At 37.2% G+C, this 14,945-nt stretch overlaps 1 protein-coding gene and 1 long non-coding RNA gene across 2 annotated transcripts in view; one reads left to right on the forward strand and one right to left on the reverse strand.

The window, feature by feature from the left end:
- LOC141446723 (uncharacterized) overlaps nucleotides 1–10,974 on the forward strand; it is a 46,874-nt gene extending 35,900 nt beyond the window's left edge. The window contains exon 2 of the long non-coding RNA XR_012453844.1: nucleotides 10,513–10,974. This is a non-coding gene — a long non-coding RNA (uncharacterized lncRNA). The remainder of the gene's footprint in view (nucleotides 1–10,512) is intronic.
- Octbeta1R (Octopamine beta1 receptor) overlaps nucleotides 1–14,945 on the reverse strand; it is a 210,872-nt gene that overhangs the window by 193,094 nt on the left and 2,833 nt on the right. The window lies entirely within an intron of this gene.

A 14,945-nucleotide genomic window follows, 5' to 3' on the forward strand; every position in this document is an offset into this window, starting at 1 on the left:
AACCAATTCCACTCAACTTTGTTACCCGCTTGTTGACTCAAACCCCTCATTCTACATAACGCAAGTTTAGGCAATCGGTTGTCACTCAAGGCGGTTATAGGCTAGACCCGCAAAGCTGAGATGTATTGTTGGTTTAGTGGGTTCGATTCCTGGTCTCTAAGACTTGGATTTTATTTAATGGTTAATATGAGAAATTTGCAGTAAAGTATGTTTGCTAGTCGCCTCCGTCCACGACACCTAATTTGGTAGTTGGACGTAAAGCCCGCCTAAAAAAATAGGCATTGCTTTACTTTATTGCGGAAATCAATTTCAAATCACCAGAAATAGAATTCTTGTTGAACTTGGTTGAGTGCACTAACACGCACAAAGGAAGAAAAACAAATTGGACAAAGGCAAAAACAGCTCAATGAAAACAATCTCCCAGCTGTTTAATTAAGACCGCTCTCAGAAAAAATTTAACTTCCGAAAATAACCACCATAGATTTCTTTTTTTGGATAAAAGTTGCTGCAACATACGTCACTCCCCCCTCATTTCCAGAAGGACGAATAAAGTGATGGTCCAGCTTTACCACGAACATTGCCGAGGAGACTACCGAGGTCAGAGCGAGGAGAAGTTGATGGAAACGTCTCTCAGAATTATTTTCACAACCTCATCAAATTGATGCTACGTCAAATACAAACCGGGGGGGTCTTATTTGGTATCCAATTATTTGTAGATTTTCCCGAATAACAACTTTCAGTCAATTCATTTCCTAATTCCTTTCAAATTACACGTAATTTGTAAATGAAAATAAGTAAAACTGGTTATGAGCAATAAAAAAAATAATAAGGGGGCCACTTTTTCTGCCGCCCCCTTTGGGGGCAGTAAAAACAAAAGAAAACATAGAAAAATCTATTTGGAACAAAAAGAAAAAGGGCACCGGGAGAGAATAAAGGTACAGATCCAGTCGAGATGCAGCCCTGCCAGGTCGTACCCACCGATAGTAAATCGATATGCGCTGCCAGGTTAAAGGGACAAATATAGGCTTATCGTTACTAAATTTAGTAAAACGGTACTATTAGCTAATTGAATCTATTTTAATTGCCAGATTAATTATGTTAATAATTAATATTAATATATCGCTAATCTTAGCTATAATTTTATCACCTATATTTATAGCGAAGGATGCGGTTAGAATTTTAAAAATAATAAAATAAAAAACGTAAAAATTTAATTTGAATTTGGACGGGGGTAATATTCTAAATTCTGTAAAAGATAAAATTTTGAAATTTACGAGTGATGCTGTAATAGATAAAACAAAAAAATCTGTGATAAACACACACAATTCTCAAGGATTTTAGATTCGAAATATTTTACATCCTGTATCCGGTTTGTGAAAAACTGCACATTATACCGCCATAATCTATTACACCTCAAAATGCATTTTTTTTTTTTTTTCTTATAATTTAAGGCGCTTCAACATCTAAGGTTATTGGCGCCTGGAGCTTTTTTCAGTGCACTGCCGGCCTCCGGACAGTGTTCTCTCGTTACAGGCAATACTGTTCCATCACCGGACAGAAGCTCCCTAGGAAGAGAAAATCTAAGGGTCAGAATGCTGAATCCGGGGACCTCCGCGTGGGAGTCCAGTACGCTAACCGCATAGCTAATCCCTTCCCTAAAATGCATTATTAAGACGAATTAATACAAGGGAATTATTTAAATGGAATTTATGGATCTATGATTTAATAAAACACACTGAGTTTAAGGGAAAATCAATTTTGAGAAAATCCATCTAGTGACGTAATACTTCCGGTTGAGGAACTTCCGCATAAACTCAAAATTTTATCGTATAATTCTCCTCAGTACCTAAAATGGTACTGTACATGAAGTCTAGTTACCCATAATGTGCTAGTTGCCTAGAAGTACCCATAATCATCTGTAGTACTATAGTTTCCGTAGTTAACACAAAAAAGTATTTTACTGAAAAACTAAAAATAAAAAACTGTGAAAATTCCAAAACGCCTAAAGTGGCACTTCCGTTTAGGAAAATTCCTTCAAAATTAAAGTTTCCTTTACACTATAAAACTAGTACGACGACTGTAAGCGCGCGAAGGCGCCTACACCCAGATGCGGAGAGGGGGGAGATGACGCAAACGCAAATTTCCTTACGCGATATGTGCCCAATGGGGGTGACACCGCAATCGATTATAGGAAATGATGCAGAGAAAATATTATAGCAATAAAAACGGTCAAGAAAACACTTACCGGAAGCGAGCGCACTCAGCATCCGCCAGGCGGTGAAGGTAATCTCTGTAGACGCTCGATTAGCGGTAGAAAGGAAATAGGAACTGATAAGGAGCTTAAGTATACATTTGGGTAGAGATGTGTGCGTGTAATGTGTAGTTGAACTCCTAGAAGCGTAAGAAATATTTGGGTTTAGGCCCAAAGAGGCGTATCAGAATTGGAAAGCTGGGTTAGAGAAGGGTAATAGGGCACTAAGTGTATTAGATGCGGATGAAGAGAAGTGCTAGATATCAGCGGAAGTGAATCGTAGTAGGCTGAGATACGGTAAGAAGTACACCAACAGGCAGACTAGAGTGACGTAAGTAGACGATGAAGCGTTGCGGAAGTACGAAAAGGTGTACTTGAAGCGGTGGTCCAGCAGATGCTGTACTATATCTGATGCAAAGCAGAGCCGGGCATCGACAAAGTATGAAGCAGAGCAGAGCCGGACATCGACCGACTGACAAACGGATATGACAACTTCGTCTAGAGATTGTAGAGGAGTGGCAAGAGGGGGAGGACGGGGGTTTGATAGCGTTGGAACCCCGAAAGAAATAAACAGGACTACAAAAGAAGTAGAAAAATAAAATATTTAGCGGCGACAAGAAAGGAAAGGATTATCGCGTAGGAAATAACGCGTAGTGCGAGAAAGGGAAAATGAGAAAGAGACAGAAACAGAAAAAAAGGTGAGAGGGAAAAAAACGTCAAACGGTACCGCCAAAAAAGGGCGGCACGCGCCTTAACAACGACCGAACTTAGCACTCAAAGATGGATTTTTTAAAAGAAAGAAAACGCCTCACACTCTCTCTCAAGATTTTCACGAATTTCCCAAAGAAATTGAGGGAAAACTTGTGGAGTGAAATCATGGGAGCCATACTTCCACAGATACAGACCACAATCTAGAAATCACTTTTCCAGGACCCTAGGGACCGCAAAACAGCTGTTTCTAGCATAAACTTGAAAACGGAAATCTAACATGGCCGCTTTCTTTTAGTGAAAATAAATTTCCACCTAAACCCCCCCTCCAAAACACCTGAAACCGTGTATCCTTCTAATGAAAATCCGCTTACGAGGGGTCAAAATAAATTTAACATCCTTGAGCCTGAAGAAATTTCAAAGCTTTATCCAAGTACTTTGTAAATCTGAACTATTGGGAAAGCACTTTCCCCCGCCTGGTAAGAGGAGAAAGTAAAATGGAAAAGCTATAAATAGAGGCGATGTCTGAAAAAGAGGGGCTACAACAGGAAATACACCCTCACAAGGGCTGGAGTTTACCTCAGTACACTTACACTAGCACACTCTGACTCTGCGGGGGTCTAGCATCTGTAAAAGGGTGAAGTATTAGGTGGGTTGTTTTAACAAGTAATCGCGGGGTCTGTAGAGAGGGTGTGGAGGAGCTGTTTGAAGTTGATAGGCGGGGCGCCAAGTCTGTGGAAGGAGAGAGGAGGGGGGATTGATTTCTTACCATAATATCAATCTTCCAGGTGTCTAGCCTGCTGGAAAATATGGGGGTAATCTATTTAGGATCAGGGCGCCACGTGCTCTGTGTACCTTGCTCCAGTTCTAAAGTATGAACATCTTCACGCCGCCGGCAACGCCTGTCAGAGGTCTATGTTCGCCCCCCCCCCTCACAGGAAGTAGACAACACCCAACTTTCTGCTTCATCCAGGGTGTAACTAAATTTTATTATTGGGGAAACTTGGAATTTTATTTACGGCTGGCCATGATTATCTACTATGTAGATTCAGGTAGCTAGAGGTTAGCTCAAAAACGCCAGCCACAGGCAGAGGAAACATCTTTTTATGCTGTAATACTGGCAACTAAAACACTGGATATTTTATTACCTATAATTAATATTACACGATATGAAAATGCCCATAAATAATTTCTTCAGCGAGCATCCAACTCTTTGTATGTGGTAAATCTGAACTTACTGCAATTTCCGTTTAAGACAGGGGTGGGCAACCTATTTTAAGTAGAGAGCCATTTTTCCTTTAAACAATTTTAATAAACCTTACCAAGAGCCGCAAGGATGATAGAGTGTAAAAGCCTCTGAAGATCATTTGTATTCACAAATTATGATTTTATGATATTCAATAACATTTTTTTTTATTTTTAATCTTTTATTGGAATTCACAACGGCAACAGTTGTAGCAACAAGCAAATATGGTGAAAGAGAAAAGAAATAGAAGAAAATCACGAGTGGAGAAGGCACCCAGTGGTGTCACTCCAGTAACGTGCTTTGCTCTCACGATAAGAGTAGATCACGAGGCCATCTTCTCTTCAATCTCCTTAGAGGATTACCTGGTAATGTGGAGGAAGATAGGTGTTCTATGATTGGGTTAGGATGAGCAGCTGTAGAGTGGAATGAAATTTGAAGAAACGAGTGTTAGCAAGATCTGTAAAGGAAAGGGATTTTGAGGTCATTATGGATGGTTGAGGTTAGATACATAGAACGGAGCGTTAAGAAGTTTTCTGAAGTATTTTTGGATTGTAATGTCTGGAGACGTAGTGAGTTGGAACGGTTTAGTCGATCCTCACACTTGGATGCCGTATCACCCCAAATAGGTTGCAGTAACATTAGATATAAGAGTCTTTTGTTCTGTAGGTTAAGTTTCGATCGTTTGTGAAGTAGTCTGGCGAGAAGTTTGTAGCGTTGATTAGTTTCTTGTTTTTTCAGTCTTGTATGGGGATTCCATGTCAACCGTTTGTCTAGGTCAGTGGTTCCCAAAGTGGTCCCTACGGACCCCCAGGGGTCCCCGGTATCATTCAGGGGGTCCGCGTGGAAAATTAAAATTGATTTGGGGGTCCCCTTAAACAACGTCAGAGGGTCCGCGCAAGGTTCAATATAAAATAATAAAACTGTGATCCATTTTTATTATTATGGAAATTAGAAACTAACCAGGTGACCAATTAAATTTAATCAAAACTAAAAGCGTAATATCTCCGTTTGTTGCAAAACGTTTTCTGCAAAAACAAAACTTGGGAAGAGGAGAACGTTCTCAGTTTCCAAATCTTTCGAAATTGCAAAGTAGAGATGAAGATTTGCTTGCCCACTGTCGAACACTTAAAGGCTCTTCATGAAGACCTGAACCAAAGATTGCTCGTGGGGATTTGCGGTAGCTACTCACTAACATTGAGCCGGGTATAAATACACTCATAACTTCTCATCACGTTCATCCTAATTATAATTTTTTTTAAAGTTTATTTTAAACAAAAGTTATAATTTCAATAAATACTTCTTCAACAAAATGCTTTTTTTAGATTTGTAATTTTTATACTATGCATTTATGTAGCTTTTTCATTTGGGGGTCCGTGGGCAAGTTTTGACTATAAAAAGGGGGGTCCGTGGGCAAGTTTTGACTATAAAAAGGGGGGTCCGTGGGCAAGTTTTGACTATAAAAAGGGGTCCATGGGTCAAAAACGTTTGGGAACCACTGGTCTAGGTGCAGCCCAAGGTAGGGTACTTTGTCCACAGTTGGTATAGGAGTTTGGTTCAAGATGATAGGAGGTAGGATTTTCCGTCTTAGAGTAAATACTATAAACTTAGACTTCGTAACGTTGGTTTTGATTCTCCATTTGAAAAACCTGTAAGTGGTTGATGTGTGTTTGTAGAGCTCGTGTAGCGATAAGAGGATCGGAATGTGGAGATAAGATTTAAATAAAATTTAAATGTTTTATATATTTATTTTCACATATTGCAAAGTAAATAAACAAATAAGTAATAACTTAACGAATGAAAATGGCGGCAGTCTTACAATATAAATTCTATTCAATTTCGAACCTATCACTTTTAAAATTATTTTTGAAAAAACACCTTTTAATAAATGAAATTTTCATTTGTTTCAATAAAATTGAAATACACAATTTATTTTAGACAGGCTGAAGAGCCGCACAATTTGGTTAAAAGAGTCACGGGTTGCCGACCCCTGGTTTAAGAGGGTAATGATGAATACGGACTGACAGACACGCCCCCAGAAACGAAGCGAGAGAACTGCAGACTTTTGACCATCTTCTATGCCGGAAGACATAAGAATGCCCATAGTCTTCCTGGCCAACCAGAAAGTTATTTTTATATGAAGAAATAATTTTAAAATTTAAAAAGTTATTACAGAAATTGGACTTAGATTATATTTGTAATATTAGTTTAATTTTACAAAAAACAATAAAAATAGTAATAAAAAACGCAAACTTGAAAATCTGGACGATTTCAGTACTCCCTCTTAGTGCAGTAAGAGTAGGTAAAAAAAATTTTCATTTCCTCAGAGCACGAAGAGAAAGGAAAATGGCACCACTTCAATTTATACGACCTGTTGAAGCTAAAAGAAAACTTGGACCCCCTTTGGTGGGCGGGGGGACTTCATTTCCATGCTAAATGTGTGTGAAAATACAAAAAAGTTTTCCCTAAATGCTATTAAATGAAAAACAAAAGAAAAAGCTGGGGATCAAAAGAAAATTCCATATAAAAGTCTTACGATCTCTCTCTACTTGGTTGGCTCTCTCTCTCAGACCGTCCATCGCCCCCACCACCATTGAAATATGAATTTACAAATTTAAGCCGAAGAGCACAATAAAAGTGGTTTTTTTTTATTTAAGAAGTGAAAAGAAAAAGTTCAAAGGAAAATTACTTCGGCAGACAGGATGTCGTCCATGAGCAAACGGCCATATGACGTCATGACTTTATTAAATTATTTACAAGTACTTCCTTCCTTTTTTTTGAGAGAGAGAGAGAAAAGTGGGGGAAGAAAATACCTTTTTTTTTCCTTTTAAAATTCATGTAATCCACCCTAAATAGACGGAGGTGGTTTGGGCTGGAGTCCCCACGACCGGGTTACATTAGCATATTTTTTACTTAAATCTAGAGAGGACACTCAAACGAGTCATATTTCACCACAATTGACGTAATTAAATGTTCTCGAAATTTGGAATTAATACTGTAATGTTGGTTGACATTAATATTAAGTATAAATGTATAAGGCGCCCCGATAGCCGAGCGGTTATAATCTATAGACTAGACCCGCAAAGCTAAGATGTATTGTTGGTTTAGTGGGTTCGATTCCCTATTTCTAAGTCTTGGATTTTATTTAATGGTTAATATGAGAAATTTATAGTAAAGTATGTCAGGCGGTTATAGACTAGATCCGCAATGCTAAGATGTATTGTTGGTTTAGTGGGTTCGATTCTCTATCTCTAAGTCTTGGATTTTATTTAATGGTTAATATGAGAAATTTATAGTAAAGTATGTCAGGCGGTTATAGGCTAGACCCGCAAAGCTAAGATGTATTGTTGGTTTAGTGGGTTCGATTCCCTGGTCTAGGCCTTGGATATTATTTAACGGTTAATATGAGAAATTTATAGTAAAGTATAGTTTGCTAGTCGCTTCCGTCCACTACACCTAATTGTGGTAGTTGGACGTAAAGCCGGCCTGAAAAAATAGGCGATTACTTTACTTTTACTTTTCTATATAAATGTACCCTTAACTTAAAAAATTACTATATTAAAGGTAACGGTCACAGATTCCCCTGAAGTACATTCCCTATAAACGATAAGCCTAACACACACGATCACCTGACTCCACCTTTAGAGAACGGCCTCTAGAAAATTACAGGAAACACATTGCAAAGTCTTTCCCGTAAAGTCGCACTTCTCCTGTCCTGGATTATATTCGGGGTTTCGTTTAGATTTTCGATAAGCAAATATTACCCGAAGTGTTTAGAACCGTACAATTATCTGTAATGACACTTTAGAGAGGGAGTCCCATTTCACCCATCCCTAACCGCCTAGGTAAAATACAGTTGATTGTGAAAATGTTTCAAATAAATGTACGAGGGTCGTTTGAAAAGTCCGTGCAAAGTCAGAGAGATAGCACTACTGGCGCGTATCGAGGTTATGTTTAGTTAGTAGCATCTCTTGGAAGAACACACACCAAGTTTCAGCCAGATCGGTCTATTTCTTTGTGTTTGGCATTCGTTTGAATCGAGGAAGTCGAGTGATTTTCAAAAAATGGACGAAAAAGAATTTCGTGTGTTGATTAAACACTACTTTATGAAAGGCAAAACGCCTCAGGAGACTAAAGAGAAGCTTGATAAACATTATGGTGACTCTGCACCTTCGATTAGAACAGTTTATAAGTGGTTTCAAAATTTTCGGAGTGGCCATATGGGCACAAGTGACGCTGAACGTTCTGGACGCCCTGTTGAGGTTACTACTCCAGAAATCATTGATAAAATCCATGATATGGTGATGGATGACAGAAGAGTGAAGGTGCGTGAGATTGCTAGTGCTGTGGGCATCTCGAATAAACGGGTACATAATATTTTGCATCAACATTTGGACATGACAAAGCTATCCGCAAGATGGGTGCCGCGATTGCTCACGCTTGACCAAAAACGAAATCGTGTGAAGTGTTGCAAGGACGGTTTGCAGCTGTTCCAGAAGAATCCGCAGGACTTTAAGCGTCGTTTCGTCACTGTGGATGAAACATGGATACATCACTAAACTCCTGAGACCAAAGAACAATCTAAACAATGGGTTACCAAGGGGGAATCTGCGCCAAAAAAGGCGAAGACCTTTCCTTCGGCCGGAAAGATTATGGCGACTGTCTTTTGGGATTCGCAAAGAATAATCCTCATCGACTATCTGGAAAAGGGTAAATCTATTACAGGTGCATATTATTCATCGTTATTGGACCGTTTGAAAACCGAGCTGCAAGAAAAACGCCCACGATTGGCCCACAAAAAAGTCCTTTTCCATCACAACACACCAGCTCACACCTCAGCAGTTGTGGTCGCAAAATTAATGGAAATAGGGTTCCACAACTCGTTTCACATCCCCCTTGGACTTGGCTCCCTCGGACTACTATTTGTTCCCCAATATGAAGAAATGGCTGGCGGGAAAAAGATTTTATTCAAACGAGGAGGTGATTGCAGAAACGAATGGCTATTTTTCAGACTTGGACAAATCCTATTATTCGGAAGGGATCAACAAACTAGAGCAGCGTTGGACGAAGTGTATAAGCCTAAAAGGAGACTATGTTGAAAAATAAAAAAGGTTTACCCCAAAAAATTAAGTAGTTTTTATTTTTGCACGGACTTTTCAAACGACCCTCGTAATACAAAAATAAAATAAATAACCTATTCAAACAAAGTTGCACCATCAGTGGCTATTTATTTGTATTTATTTATTAATAACTTCATTTACAATTTTAATTCGTTTTATTACTTTAGTGGTAAAACTGGACAATTTAAAATCTGAACGATTGCAATGTTTCTACTTATAAGAGGGAAGTTTAAACATAAAAAAAGAGATCACTAGCGCTCAGAGTAGCGATGAAATGAAACTTTTGAGGCCATATTACAATTTTAATTACTTTGAATGAAATTTAAAGATACAAATTATGAATAATCAATCAAAACTAAGCAATCAGGAACCATAAAAGAACTTATTAAGTTAATCAACAACTATTATGTGCTGAAAGTTATTGATACCAAATCCATAATTACATAGTAACTTACGATTTTAATGATAATAGAATTATTTATTAGAATATTATGGAAAAAAAGTCCACTATTAAGGAAATAAGCAATAAAAGTGCATGTGTTAAACAAAGTCGTACTTTGTTTGAAGAATAAAACTTCCAGAGATTTTGTAACACCAGCCACAATGCACATTTTTTAACACTAATTCTCCAATAAAATACTTTACAACTTTTAAATTTTTAATTCTATGGACTAAAAATAACTTATTCACAATTAATTTTAACCAATAAAACTTTAACAAAACCTTTTTTGTAACTAAATAATGTGCAAGTTAAACGCAAAGAAGTAAATAGTAGCTGGTAACTGGCCACCACACAACAGCTGATCATAAAGAACTTTTTAGAAGGTGAGAAAAAAATGAACAGTGTGACCAACTTGAATTATTGAGTTATTAGCTGAAACTGACAAGGTAACGGTTGTGTTGGCAGCACATTTTCTCTGAAGTAAACAATGTATACTTCTTTCTTTTCTTATTTTTGTACTAATGCAATTAGCCATTATTCCTGCTAGTAAATAATGTAGACCGTTGTGTTTTATTTTATTGTTCCTACTTGTAATTTTTATTAATAAGTATCAAAATAATTCAATTTTGTTTCTGACTAAACTTTTAAGATTACACTACTTTTTTTGACCAAATAAACATCCAATTACAGTGTTTATTATTATTATAAGTAATTTTTAGATGAGTAAAGTTTAAAATTTGTTGTATAGGATCCTTGAAAAGATGTGCGGCCCCCTCGCTTATAATTAGACAATTGGAACTGGTCGCGGCCGCCCGTCTACAGTTGGCAGAACTGGAGAAGAGGAATGAGTGGGGGCCTTCAGCTTGTGCCTGGGAGTTTTGAGCTAGTTGCCCCGGGGGCTTCTCACAAGGTTAGTAACCTAGACTTTATGAGTTCAGCGTCAGTTAGCATGTGGTCCAGGACTTAATAGCCAGGGTCTCAGCTATCCGGTGTGTTGTCTTAAAGAAGCAAACAAAATGGGGAACTCTGTTTTCGTTTAGTGTTAGATCAGAGGTGCCAGTGTCAATTATTGTTGAACAAGTCTGTGCTGGAATTGTAAAACTAACGAAAAGAACTGTAAGTCTTAGCAATAATATTTTAGGTCTAGACCTGTATTTGTACGTATCTTTTGATGTTAATTGTAAAATAAAACTATTTTGTTCTTCTTTGGTATTCTGAGTGTTTGTGGCATCCTTTATTTTAATTTTTTTTATTATCTTGCTCTCCCAAATTGCCCTAAGGCTAGGAAGGTCTATTATTACCCTTTAACAAAGTTTTTTTAAAGGTGGTGAAACCTATTTGCGTAAATTAGAAATGCAGAATTAATAAAAAAATAATACCGTTTAATTTAGAGTAGCCCAGATCACCCTGGCGATTAGCAAAGAGTCTACAGGAAACATGAAGAGATTTTCAATGATTGAATCCCAGGTTTAGAGGTCTCCGCAGCATGCAGACTGGCAACCAGCCAGAAAGATGCAACGTGGGGTTGGTGGCTCACAGACGACCATCATACTAGTGTCTGGGGCCATGAAAAATCACTACCTTGTTTTCCCAGCTAGACTTTTCATTCATTTCTTTTGATTGCCTCACTTTGTTCAGCGTTCTATTTAAGGATACCAGCATAAAATGTTGGTTGTTTATAATGGACTGTTATTCCTATTGCTTTTTTTTATTGTAATTTAGTACTTTTTGAGAAATATAATTTTATTAGATCTATTTATTTAATTTAACAAACATTCGAAATTAGGCTTTCTTGATATCAATTGTAAAATTGATCTTAATATCCATAGGGGTGATTGTGGCTCCAGTGTACTAAAACCGACTGGAACTGTGCAAAAAGATACTTCGTAAGATTACTGATTCTCCAATTTATGTCTTCATCGATACCCCTTTATATAATGGAGCTCAAGATTTCATATGTAAAAAGAATCAATATCTAAATAAAGATAATTCTTTTGGACACTTTTCCTTCCTGCTCAAATCATTTTGTTCAAAATTCACCACAGTTACGATTGCAATACAGCCTGCTATACTAGGAAATAAGAAAACTTGGTTCAGTTCTGGTTCTTGAATTCCAGACAAAGCAAATTCTATTGTACAAGGTTGCCACATCAAATATACAGTTCGCATCTCTGCAAATACCATAAAAGTTCCACTTCAAAGCACTTCTAGAGAGATAAGAAGGAAATGTTTGATATTTCAACGAATTCAAGCTATAACGACGAACAAATAGACGTTACTAATTAACTCAGACAGCTGTCTACTCAGGTAATAGCTTTGTACAGTTGTGAGGAACCGTTTTAGTTGTAATCAGTGCACACAGAAACGGTTTGGCTGTCTCATCCAGACAGTGAAGCTGTTGTGAAGATCTCATCTGAAAACGTGTTAACAAAGTGTTACTGATTTCTAGAAGAGATTACAAAATAAGACCCCTGATAATTCTGAACTATTAAAGGAGATATTATTAAAACTAGTTGAATAAAACTAGCAGCAAATGCAACACTTTACTGTAATTTTCTTAAAAAATTAACCATCAAATAAAAAATCCAACGCCTAGGATCCCGGGAATCGAACCCACTAAACCAACAACACTTTCTAAGCTTTACAGGCCACCCCTCTAACACGCACGGCTATCGTGGCACCTAAAGATATGCGGCTGTTGGAACGATTTTGTTTTCTGAAAATTTTCTTGCGTAATTTATAAGGTTAAATTTTAACTTGAATATTAACACTTATCTTTTAGGCCTAGCAAATTCAAAGGAAACTTTTTCTTATAGAGTATTGATTTTTCCATGAGTTCTGGAGGATCTATGACATCACCAGATATAATTACGTAATGTACGATATAAAAAAAATATATATATGAAGAATAATTACTGTCAACTTAAAAAAATATTTTTTTTGAGTTGTTTAAGTTTAAGTTCAGATCAATCCAAGTCATCTTTTTTTTTTAATGCTGTAAAACATTTCTAATTTTAGCTCAAATTCAGTGGGCGTCAGTAACATTAACACAAAACGGTAACTAATTTGTTGTTAAAATGATGGAATAAAACTCCACAAATCATTATAACTAACTATACATATAACTAATTGGATGATTGTATAACTTTTGATAAAAAAAACATTCACTGATACGTCACAAGCTTTACACTCATACATTCACAAATATAACTACTTACTCGTATATTATCGTGGTGTACACTCGATTAGAGTCTAGTTGTCTCACAATTCATGTTTTTTTTTCTGACTTGGAGTTTTTATTAAAAGTATTACAGCTGTGTTATTCCAAAAGTAATAATAATGAAAAACTGGCTGCGAAACACATTCGACTCTCTCACTTTCTACAACTTTATCTAAGCCAAGAATCTCATAAAAACATCTCCCTCTTCCCCATGTTGCGGAATATTGTTCATCATTTTCTTTGCCAAACTTTCGATCTAGGTCAGTCAGTCAGTGATGGTGAGCCTTTTTTGAGCTCGGCGGGTCAGAAATGTTTGGAAAAACCCTAACATAACTTTGGTGCCGCATCACTTTATAGAAATAATAATAATGTTTTTGATATTTCTAACCAGAGATTAAACATAAATAAATATTTATTAAATGACCCACTTTATTAATAAACTTCGCCGGATCCTTAGTCTCAAATAATGCGGTAATTTCATCAAAGCACCCCCACAAATCGCTATATTATTTAAAATTATTTAATAAATATTTTGCCGCAGTCGATGCGTGCCAACCAAAAGGAGTTGGCGTGTCACCTCTGACACGCGTGTCATAACTTCACCATCATAGACCTGGGCACTAAGTCAGGACTGTGGAGCAATGAACATTGATTTGATATACAAAAATAGTTTACAAAAATTGTTTACTATACTTATCGATAATTTGTAATTTGATCAATTTCAATTAACTAGTGTAAATTATTGAAAATGTGGTTAGGTTAACAGTGTTGGACGGTAACGTAAGTGAAGACGAAATCTGAACAACAATGTAATAAAAGCCCCCTAACGATGGATGGAAATCCAAAACACACGAGAGATACCGGAAACATGTGCACAACGACGAATAAAATCCAAGATATTGTGAATTATACTTAGTCCAGTATCTAAACATTCCGGACAATGGAGTTACTGTTAATTTGTCTAAACAAATTCCAATTGTTAATAAGGTAAACAAGTTTCTTAAACTATCTTTTCACCTGCCTGGATATAAGGAGCAAGACGAAGTTACTGGAACAGAACAAGTTACCCCAGAGTTCAAAACAGAAAAGGTGAGACATTTACGTCTCACCGGAAACCGGGACAATGTCTTTGTAGATCTCAACACTGGGACCTAGTCTTATTAGCCGGAACTTCTTCCGGTGTACACGGACATATGTGAAACTGTAACAGGAAGGGGATAACAGCAAAGGAGAGAAAAATAATCGCGAGAGAAACGCCCGTCCACAAAAACAACCTCTGCAGCCAAATTCATCAAAATATAGTCCTGCCTTGTTAAAAATAAATAAAATAAATCATCCCAGCTAATCAATCAAATATTTAAAATGTAATCAGCGTTGATCAGCAGTGATCAAGCAGAGTGTTCCATCATAATACATCATTGTGGAGGGTAACTCTCTCTCCTGTGGAGCAGTGACTGGAGCGATGGGTCTAGGAAAACGGGAATGGATAACTCTGGCGCCCACACTGTCTGCGGCTGGCAGAAACTCCACCTCAGAACAGCCCACGTAGTAATCTTCCACTTCGCCTATCTACCGGATATCCACAGAGTGATTATAATCACCTGCCTGTGGCGGATTATCACAAAGCTATATCACAGTAGAGCCGCAGCCATTAATAAATTGGAAAAATCAACTCCAGACACTCACCTCATCGTATAATTTAATTAATTAGACATTTCTGGGAACTTGGAATGTTTACTAAAAGGAAATGGTTTGCTACAACATCCGCTTCACTGTAATCAAATGGTATCCTTGAAGGAAAACATGACCCCACATGGAACTACAATGAAAATAAATTTTCCTCCAAGAAAAGTTTCAATCCAAAAGTGATAGGACTACATGTCATCCAAATGAATGGGTAAAGTAGGGTGAGATGGCCACCATTTTATTTGGAGGGTGCCTGCAAATTTTTGGTAAGGGCT

Source organism: Rhodnius prolixus, unplaced genomic scaffold (assembly GCF_049639745.1).
Source record: "Rhodnius prolixus isolate KJV_2025 unplaced genomic scaffold, Rpr scaffold_7, whole genome shotgun sequence".
NCBI lineage: Eukaryota > Metazoa > Arthropoda > Insecta > Hemiptera > Reduviidae > Rhodnius > Rhodnius prolixus.